General features: G+C 44.1%; 1 pseudogene; it reads right to left on the bottom strand.

Moving 5' to 3' along the window:
- Positions 1–5,113: 5,113 nt before the first annotated feature.
- On the bottom strand, positions 5,114–6,413 carry LOC111526770 (annotated as a pseudogene).
- Positions 6,414–7,323: the final 910 nt, after the last annotated feature.

Genomic DNA, 7,323 nt, shown 5'->3' with positions numbered 1-7,323 from the left:
ATCCGCGCGTCTCGGCCTCCCAAAGTGCTGGGATTACAGGCATGAGCCACCGCGCCTGGCCCCTAACAGGGCTATCTTATAGGCAGAGTGGCCTAGAGTAGCACTCCTGGATTGCTGGCTAGCTCTATTTATACCCACACTCAATTATATGCGAAATAAGGGGTGGGTTATTCACAAACTTTCTGGAAAAGGGGCGGGGCATCCCCAGAATCATATAAGGTAACTTCTGGGTCATTGCCATGGCAGCATTTGTAAACAGTCGTGGCACTGGTGGAAGTGACATGCCAATGCAAATAAGCAGTGAGGGTAACTAGAGGTTGCTTTCATGGCCATCTTGGTCCTAATTGGTTTGGGCTGCCTTCTTTGTAAATCCTGTTTAGATAAGGAAGGTTGTGAAAAGAAGTCCTGTTGATATCCTACCTCATAAGTAACTTTGGAAATGAATGGAATCTGCAAAACTAAAGACACAAGAAGATACACACAAGCACTATCCTCTAGTCTGTGAAGTTGTTTCCCATGGGGTACAGGTTAGCCATTGTGATATCACTATATATTCTCGTTGTTGGAGTAGGATTTATAGTGAAACAAGGGGAGGAAGCTAGAATTATCCATTGGATAATGGATTCAAATTGGACACATCAGTATAAATTTGTGTTTAGCTTAATAGAGATACAAATAATTACATATAGAAATAGATATGTGGATATGCATGGATTAGTATACATACATCTATCTCTTTGTCTATCAGCTGAGAGAGTCTACAAGCAATGACACCCCAGTAGGAACAATTATATCTAACAGCCAAAACTTGATTTCTAATACCATTCTCCAGTAAGAGGAACCAGGGATACTTGGAGAAATGGCTGATTTTCAGGAAATATGCAAGATGAGACTGAAGCGTCTTCTAATGCCAGTAAATAAGGAAGTGCTCAAACGCACACACACTCACATGCACACATGAGATCAGGGTATGTCAAAGGAACACAGGAACCAACTGAAAGAGTTCCCAATGGCCAAAACTGGAACAATTAAAAAAAAAAAAGTAAAGTAGTATTGGATTAGAACTCGAAGTATAAAATATCCATAAGTCCATACTTAGATAAATAGATGGTTAGATAAATAAATGTGGGAGAATAGATGAATATCTGGTGCAGAACAATTTCAAATAATTTATGTAGATAATCCTCCCTTAAGGAAGTGGAGCATAACACCCCACTCCTTAGATGTGGGCTGCACGTAGTGACTTTCTTTTGAAAAGTAGAGTATGGAAGGGAGGTGGGGGAAAGGAATAACATTATAGTGAAGAAACCTGACAAACACTACCTCAAGCTAGGTGGTGAAGGTTAACATCAACAGTGATAATTCATGCTGATATTATGCACCCCAGATATGTGATGAGAATGATGCTTTACCTCTGTGGTCTTCTTTGCAGGAGCTCATTACCCCAGTCTAACTGTAATAAAAAACATCAGACAAATCCCAGCTGAAGGTCATTCTATAAAATACTTTAACAGTACTCCTCAAAACTGTCAGCATCATCAAGAACAGGGAGAGTCTGAGAAACTGTGATATGGTTTGGTTTTGTGTCCCCAGCCGAATCTCATCTCCAGTTGTAATTCCCATAATTTCCACATGTCAAGGGTGGGACCAGATGGAGGTAATTGGATCATGGGGGCGGTTTCCCTCATGCTATTCTCGTGATAGTGAGTGAGTTCTCACGAGATCTGATGGTTTCATAAGCGTCTCGCATTTCCCCTGCTTGCAGTCACTCCAGCCTGCCACTCTGTCAAGAAGGTACCTGCTTCTCTTTGCCTTCTACCGTGCTGTATAAGTTTCTGAGGCCTTCCCAGCAATGCAGAACTGTGAGTCAACTAAACCTGTTTCCTTTATAAATTATTCAGTCTTGGGTATTTCTTCATAACAGTGTGAGAACAGTCTAATACAAACTGTCATAACCAAGATGAGCCTAAGGAGACATGACAACTAAAGGTGGTATCCTGGAACCAAAAAAGAACATTAGGTAGCCAGGCGCGGTTGTTCATGCCTGTAATCCCAGCATTTTGGGAGGCTGAGGAGGGCAGATCACTTGAGGTCAGGAGTTAGAGACCAGCCTGGCCAACATGGCAAAACCCCATCTCTACTAAAAATACAAAAATTAGCCAGGCATGGTGGTGCATGCCTGTAGTCCCAGCTACTCAGGAGGCTGAGGCAGGAGAATCACTTGAACCCGGGAGGTAGAGGTTGCAGTGAGCCAAGACTGTGCCACTGCACTCCAGCCTGGGTGAGACTCTGTCTCAAAAAAAAAAAAAAAAAACCCCAAAAAACAAACAAAAAAAGGACATTAGGTAAAAACCAAGGCAACCTGAAAGAAATATAGTCTTTTAGTCAATAATAATGTATCAACAGTGGTTCATTAATTGTGACAAATATACCATGTCAATGTAAGATTGTTAATAATATGGGGAACTGGATGTGGAGATACAGGAATCTTTCTATTGTGTTCACAATTTTTCCATAATTCTAAAACTGTTCTAAAATTAAAAGATTATTTTAAGAAATGTGAGGAACAAAGAACTAAAAACTGGATAGAAAAATGGGAGAAAGATATTAATAGATAATTCACAAAAGGATATAAAAAGGGCCTCCATACATTTGAAAAAAATCACACTCATAATTAGAGAAATGCAAATTAAAACAACACTGAGATACCGTTTCTCACCCATAAGATTGACAAAGACTAAAATGCATGACAACACATGCATTTGCATAACACATAGGCTGTGGGGAAACAGACATTTTCCTACATTGCTGGTGAGAATGCAAACTGGTGCAGCCCTTGTGGAGGAGAATTTGGCAGTAGCTAAGAAAGCTACAAACGTATTTACCTTTTGACTCAGTAGTCCCTCCCCTTGGAATCTACCTGAAGATAAAAAACATGAGGCTGGGTGCAGTGGGTCACACCTGTAATCCCAGCACTTTGGGAGGCTGAGGCAGGAGAATTGCTTGGGAGGTCAAGTGTGCAGTGAGCTATGATCATGCCACTGCACTCCAGCCTGGGTGACAAAATGAGACCCTGTCTCAGAAGAAAAGAAAGAAAATGCATGTTTATAAGGCTATTCATTGCAGCATTATTTATAATTACAAAATATTGGAAAAAAACTTAAATGTCCATAGATAGAAGAGTGGTTGAATAAACTGTGACATCTCCAGCAATGGAGTACTATATAGTTGAAAAAATGGAGGAGATCTCTATGAGTTGATATGGGGTGATTTCCATATATACAGTTAGGGGGAAAGAAAGCAAAGTGCAAAAAAGTATCCATAGCATGCTACTGGTCGTGTAAGAAAGAAGAGGTTATAGGGAAATACACATTTCTGCTCATTTGTGCAAAAGAAATCTAGGAAAGGTAAACCAGAAATTAAAGAGAGTGGCTACCTACAGGCGGTATGTTGGAATGGGGTGACAAGAAGGAAGGTATGGAAGCGACACTTTACTGAGTATACCTTTTTGGTTAGCCTTGACTCCAGGTACAATAGTAATGTTTCACATACTTCCCAGATAAAGAAACAATTAAAACCAACGAGAACGTTGGGGAAACCCAAGCTGGAATACAAACACTAGCAAATAAACCTAACTTTATTCCAAATGACTAACAGACCATACCAAAGGGACAGAAAAGACCTAACTTAAGTAACTGTGGAATATATAATTTGAGCTGGATTCTGTAAGGATACAGACAAAAAGAACTGCATATAAATACTGCACTCTAGTTAGCAAATTTGTTTCTCACTAGGGTATGGGTTAGCAATTCTGCAAGTAGTGTATATGTATACTAGGATTGAACAAATAAGTAAATATAGATAATGAGAACAAGATTTATTACTGTAAAAAAAAATAGTTACAGGGCCAGGCGCGGTGGCTCAAGCCTGTAATCCCAGCACTTTGGGAGGCCGAGACGGGCGGATCACGAGGTCAGGAGTTCGAGACCATCCTGGCTAACACGGTGAAACCCCATCTCTACTAAAAAATACAAAAAGCTAGCCGGGCAAGGTGGCTGGTGCCTGTAGTCCCAGCTACTCGGGAGGCTGAGGCAGGAGAATGGCGTAAACCCAGGAGGCGGAGCTTGCAGTGAGCTGAGATCCGGCCACTGCACTCCAGCCCAGGCGACAGAGCGAGACTCCATCTCAAAAAAAAAAAAAAAAAAGAATAGTTACAAATGGCCGGGCACAGTGGCTCATGCCTGTAATCCCAGCACTTTGGGAGGCTGAGGTGGGTGGATCACCTGAGGTCAGGAATTCAAGACCAGCCTGGCCAACATGGTGAAACCCTGCCTCTACTAAAAATACAAAAATTAGCCGGGCGTGGTAGCGTGTGCCTGTAATCTCAGCTTCTTGGGGGCTGAGGCAGGAGGATCACTTGAACTTGGGAAGCAGAGGTTGCAGTGAGCTGAGATCGTGCCACTATATTCCAGCTTGGGCAACAGAGCAAGACTCTATCTCAAAAGGATAAAAAAAGTTACAAACAAGAAAAGATAGAGGGATAGAATGAACCCTATGGTGTTGGGTTGAAATCAGAGATCTCAGTATGAACTTGTGGGTTTTTTTATAGATAGAGATGTTTGTGTGTGTTAGTGTACACATACATATTTTATAGCTTTGTCCTCTGAGAGGACCTAGAAGAAATGACATCTCAGTAACAATGAGCATAGCCAGAACCCAGATATTGGTTTCTAAGTACCACTTTCCAATAAAAGGAACCAGTGCTCCTTAGAAAAGTGGATGGTGATTATAGGGTTAGAACAGGGGAAATATAAGATAAGCCTAGAATATATTTTGTTATAAAAAAATAAATAAAAGAAAGGAAATGCTCAAAAAGAATGGGGGCTTGTCAAAGGAACATAGGAGCCAACTTGAAGGAGCTCTCAATGGGCAAACCAAAAGCAATTTGAGGAACAAAATAAATAGTAATGTTATTGGATTGTAACCCAAAATACAGAATGAATATACAGGAGACCACATGTTTATTTGTTGATTTTTAATTTATTATTATTATTTTACCTCTGAACTTTTTATTGGCCTCCTGCTCCCCAAAGGGTACCCTGCTTCTGCTGGCTTAATGTTTCAGAATTTTGGCGTCATTGGTCTCAGACACCACTTTGTCATCAACTATCTGGTGGGTGGTGGTTTTCTGGATGGTTTGCATGGAGTTGCTGCTGTCCAGGGCATCAAGATTGAAGTCCTCACCATCTTCCAGCAGGCAGCAGTAGGTGGCAAACTCAGCCACCAGCTTGACCTTGATGTTCAGCAGGGCCTCATACTCCTGGGTCTGGCTGTCCCTCTGCCCAAGTCAGTGCCAGCTCTGACTCCAGGTGCAGCAAGATCCCATTGAGCTGCTCTATCTGCAGGGTATAGCGGGCCTCCACCTCCCTCAGGCTGTTCTCCAAGCTGGGCTTCAGATTTCTCATGGAGTCCAGCTCAATCTCCAAGGACTGGACTGTACATCTCAGCTCTGTGAGCATCATCTCAGCAGCTCCAACCTCGGTAGACTACGTGGTGACCACTGTGGTGCTCTCCTCAATCTGCTGAGACCAGTACTTGTCCAGCTCCTCTCGGTTCTTCTGAGACAGCTTGTCATATTGGGCTTGGATATCTGCCATGATCTTGGTGAGGTCCTGAGATTTGGGGGCATCTACCTCCAAGGTCAGCCCAGAGCTGGCAATCTGGGCTTGTAGGCCTTTTACTTCCGCCTCATGGTTCTTCTTCATGAAGAGCAGTTCCTCCTTGAGAGCCTCGATCTCTGTCTCCGGCTGCAGCTGAGTGACATTGGTGTCATCAGTGACCTTGCAGAGCCCATGGATGTTGTTCTCCACAGACTGGCGCATGGCCAGCTCTGTCTCATACCTGACTCTAAAGTCATCAGCAGCAAGACGGGCATTGTCCACAGTATTTGCGAAGATCTGAGCTCTCAGGTCCTCGATGGTCTTGAAGTAATGGCTCCAAGTCTCTGACCTGTGGTCCCTTCTTCTCCAGGTGCTCCCGGATTTTGCTCTCCAGCCTCTGGTTCTCGGTCTCCAGGCTCTGTCCAGGTAGGAGGCCAGGTGGTTGTTCAGGCTTTGCATGGTCTCCTTCTTGTTCTGGATGCCTCCCATTCCTGCCAGACCCCCAGCCAAACCTGCGGCCAGGCCCCCGGACCCTATGCTGCCCTGGAAGCTGGTGGAGCAGGACATAGAGATCCAGGAACCAGAGCCCCCAGTGCCTGCACAGACGCTGACCATGCTGCTGACCAGCTGGGCGCCATAGCTGGGCACCTGGACAGAGCCCGGGGACCAGTAGTTGGTGGAGAAGGTGGAGTGATTGCTGAAGCTCATGCTGTCCGGGGAGGATGACGAGAGGACAGGACTCAGCTTTGCCGACTACCTATTATTATTATTATACATATGTATGTGTGTGTATATATATATATATATATATATATTTTTTTTTTTTTTTTGAGATGGAGTCTCGCTCTGTCACCCAGGCTGGAGTGCAGTGGCTGGATCTCAGCTCACTTCAAGCTCCGCCTCCTGGGTTTACGCCATTCTCCTGCCTTAGCCTCCCGAGTAGCTGGGACTACAGGCGCCCGCTACCTCGCTCGGCTAGTTTTTTGTATTTTTTTAGTAGAGACGGGGTTTCACCGTGTTAGCCAGTATGGTCTCGATCTGCTGACCTCGTGATCCGCCCGTCTCGGCCTCCCAAAGTGCTGGGATTACAGGCTTGAGCCACCGCGCCCGGCCCTATTATTATTTTTTAATAGAGATGGGGTTTTGTCACATTGTCCAAGCTGGTCTTGAACTCTTGAGCTCAAGTGATCCTCCTGCCTCGACCTCCCAAAGTGCTGGGACTACAGGCATGAGCCACTGTGCCTGGCCAGAGACCACAGATTTAAATAAATAATTGAAAAATAAATAAATGGGGGAGAAATGACCGTATCTTCCTTCCAGAAGAGTTTTAATTAATAAATGTAGAAGGAGACTGGATGCAATGGTGCACTCCTATAATCCCAACACTTTGGGAGGCTGAGATGGGAGGATCGCTTGAGCTCAGGAGTTTGAGACCAGCTTGGGCAACACAGTGAAACCCTATCTCTACAAAAAATTAGCCAGGCATGGTGGCACAAGCCTGTAGTCCCAGCTACTTAGGAAGCTGAGGTGGGAGGATCACTTAAGTCCAGGAGGTCAAGACTACAGTGAACTGAGATCGCATTACTGCACTCTAGCCTGGGTAACAGAGCAAGACCCTGTCTCAAAAAGAGAGAAACAGGGAAATAGAAAATCACCATTCAAC

This window comes from Piliocolobus tephrosceles, chromosome 2, assembly GCF_002776525.5.
Source record: "Piliocolobus tephrosceles isolate RC106 chromosome 2, ASM277652v3, whole genome shotgun sequence".
Taxonomy (NCBI): domain Eukaryota; kingdom Metazoa; phylum Chordata; class Mammalia; order Primates; family Cercopithecidae; genus Piliocolobus; species Piliocolobus tephrosceles.
Note: the sequence above shows the minus strand (reverse complement) of the source record. Positions and strands in the feature narration are given on the sequence as shown.